A 3,065-nucleotide genomic window follows, 5' to 3' on the forward strand; every position below is an offset into this window, starting at 1 on the left:
ACCACTGCACTCCAGCCTGGGCGACAGAGCAAGATTTTGTCTCAAAAAAAAAAAAAACGCCTTTAAAAAAGAAATCAAGGGTTTTGCCAGACGTGGTGGCTCACACCTGTAATCCCAGCACTTTGGGAGGCCAAGGCGGGCGAATCATCTGAGGTCGGGAGTTTGAGACCAGCCTGACCAACACGGTGAAACGCCGTTTCTACCAAAAACGCAAAATTAGCTGGGTATGGTGACACATACCTATAATCCCAGCTACTCAGGAGGCTGAGGCAGGAGAATCGCTTGAACCCAGGTGGCGGAGGTTGCAGTGAGCCGAGACCGAGCCATTGCACTCCAGCCTGGGCAACAAGAGCGAAACTCTGTCTTAAAAAAATCATGGATTTCAAACTCAAATGCCTATAGAGCCAGTCAGGTAACATAAAAGGCAAGCAGGCCGGACACGGTGGCTCATGCCTGTAATCCCAGCACTTTGGGAGGCCAAAGTGGGAGGATCAGCTAAGGTCAGGAGTTCAAGACCAGCCTGGCCAACGTGGTAAAACTTCGTCTCTACTAAAACCACAAAAATTAGCTGAGCATAGTGGCATGCACCTATATTCCCAGCTACTTGCAAAGCTGAGGCAGGAGAATCACTTGAACCCAGGAGTCAGAGGTTGCAGTGAGCTGAGATCTGCCACTGAACTCCAGCCTGGGCAACAAAGCGAGACTCCCTCTCAAAAAAAAAAAACAAAAAAAAAAAAACAAAACAAAGGAATGGACCATCCCTATTCAACTCCAGCTGACTATTGTCCTGGACAGGAATGTGGAGCTGGGTGCCAGATTTTCTGTTTTTGCAAGAGAAGCCAGAAGTATAACATTTTATATGAAATCCTCCAATCTTTAATATTTGCAATGAATTCAAATATGTTTTATCAACACCGTGCCAGTCAATTAAAACAAGTCTGAAGTCCAGACACGGTGTCTCACGCCTGTAATCCCAGCACTTTGGGAGGCCCAGGCGGGTGGATGACTCGAGGTCAGGAGTTCGAGACCAGCCTGGCCAACATGTTAAAACCCTGTCTCTACTAAAAATACAAAAATTAGCTGGGTGTGGTGGCATGCACCTGTAATCCCAGCTACTCGGGAGACTGAGGCATGAGAATCACTTGAACCTGGAAGATGGAGGTTGCTGTGAGCCGAGTCTGAGCCACTGCCCTCCAGCCTGGGCAACAGAGTGAGACTCCATCTCAATAAAATAAATAAATAAAAATAAAAAATAAAAAAAGTCTGAGGACCAGAGTCTGCCTGCAATGGCCAATTTGTAACCTCTGCGTAAGAGGCTAATTTTAGGCAATGTTCACAACTCTGAAGCAGTCGAATGTCACGGGATGCCCTTCCAAAACCAACAAAACTAGAAAGCCGTCATTCTGCCCTAATCTTCCTTAGTACAGGTCCTGCTCCCATATGTGCCTTGTTCTCTGCTCTTCACCCCTACCTCTGAGTTCCAATAACTTTATCCTTCACTTGCATTACTTAGTTCCAATCTCAGATTCCTGATCGCTGAGGACCAAAAGTTCACAAGGTTTCAAGATGTGAGGCCTTGCCACAGCAAATCAAGATTTAGGCACCACATGATCTGACCCTTCTTTCTGACACATTTTGCTCTCTTCTGAATGATGAGAGAAGCTTGGGAGAGTGTTAAAAATCATTATGCCCCAAGGGGCAAAGGAGTAGGCTGGGAGGCGTAGGGCATCCTAGAGAAGTAGCAGGTCTTGTGTTATCCTCCTGACTGACAGCCCACAGGGCAGGCATTTAGTGTGCGTCTCCTAGTCATGGTGGTGGAGAGAGCGGGTAAGTCTGTTTGGAGTCCTCCACTTTCCCTCATTCACTCCTTCTCCTATGACTACAAACTTATGAGATATGTGGCTGGGTGATAACTATGCAAGTGTTTTTTTGTTGTTGTTGTTGTTGTTTTGTTTTGTTTTATAGAGGTCAGGGCAGGCTTTCTTGAGAAGTGATGTTTTAAGCAGGGAGAGAAGGATGAGTTGGAATTAACAAGATGGAGAACGAATGAGGAAGCATTTCAGGCAGAGAGGACACTGTGGGCAACAGCCCCAAGGAAGGAAAGTACTTGGCACATTTGAGGAATTGACAAAAGGCCAGTGTAGCTGCAGAAAGGAGGAGGTTGGCTAGAAATCAGGCTAAGGCAGCAGGCAAGAACCAGATTATACAGACCCTTGCCAGACCCAAAATGGAAAGCCCAGTAGGTTCGTAACACTGTTCTGGAGACTGTAGAAGCTATGGACATGGCTCAGACCTAGTCCCTGCCCTCCAGCAGCCGATAGCAACTAGCGGGATATTAAGCAAGTGCCAGTGGTTGCTAAGGAATGCTGTTGGAAGGGACTGAGGAGAAAAGTGGTTCATTTTTGAATGGATGGATTAGGGGAAGCTTCAGGGAAAAGTTGGTATGATACAACTTTGGGGTGGTCTGAATGCCTCGCTAAGAAGTATGTGTACCATCTAACCTGTTGTAAGTACTGTAAGCTAGAAACAAGTTTTCCTAAATGCAAGCTTTTTCATTGTGCGTCATACTTTAAAATAATACTGAGTTCAACCATACAGATTCCAAAACTCTTTTCTTTTTTCCTTTGAGACAGAGCCTCACTCTGTTACCCAGACTGGAGTGCAATGTTGTGATCATGGCTCCCTGTACCCTTGACCTCGTGGGCTCAACTGATCCTCCCACCGCCTGAGTTGCTAGAACTACAGGCCTGCACCACTAGGCCTGGCAAATTTTTAAAATTTTTTGTAGAAAGGGGGCCAAGATTCTTTGTGTCTCTTCCTATCACAGAGGATCATAACTTATTATTTTCTCACGGAATTGATTTTTATGTAACAAAATTATACCCTATTGTCAAAAATTAGAAAATACAGGCTGGGCATGGTGGCTCACGCCTATAATCCCAGCAATTCGGGAGGCTGAGGCAGGTAGCTCACTTGAGCCCAGGAGTTTGAGATCAGCCTGGACAACATGGTGAAACCTTGTCCCTATAAAAAATACAAAAAAAATTAGCCAAGCATGGTGACAT

The sequence above is a fragment of the Aotus nancymaae genome, unplaced genomic scaffold (assembly GCF_030222135.1).
Source record: "Aotus nancymaae isolate 86718 unplaced genomic scaffold, 86718_ANA_hifiasm-v0.15.2.pri h1tg000004l, whole genome shotgun sequence".
Taxonomy (NCBI): Eukaryota; Metazoa; Chordata; class Mammalia; order Primates; family Aotidae; genus Aotus; species Aotus nancymaae.